We start from the raw sequence: 252 nt of genomic DNA on the forward strand, positions 1-252 counted from the left end.
ACCAGGATAACTATAGGAAAAGAAAGACTTTTTATCTGTTATAAGCATGTGCAATATTTTAAGGTTATTAAGATTAATGCAGTTTGAATAAATTTGTTAAATTGTTGATTTTTTAAATTGAGTTATGTGACTAGAGAAAGACAATCTTAGAAGTAACCTTTTTTGTTTTTGTTAAGTATTTAATTTCAAAATTATATGTTTACAGTTCTTTGTGTTGGAGTTGTCTTACATATATACCACTTTTTGCGGCTG

General features: G+C 26.2%; 1 protein-coding gene across 1 annotated transcript in view; it reads left to right on the forward strand.

Annotated features, from left to right (window-relative positions):
* Positions 1–252, forward strand: part of LOC119593366 (DNA repair and recombination protein RAD54B-like) — a gene marked incomplete in the record, with an annotated part of 21,209 nt that overhangs the window by 20,000 nt on the left and 957 nt on the right.

The sequence above is a fragment of the Penaeus monodon genome, chromosome 32 (genome assembly GCF_015228065.2).
Source record: "Penaeus monodon isolate SGIC_2016 chromosome 32, NSTDA_Pmon_1, whole genome shotgun sequence".
NCBI lineage: Eukaryota > Metazoa > Arthropoda > Malacostraca > Decapoda > Penaeidae > Penaeus > Penaeus monodon.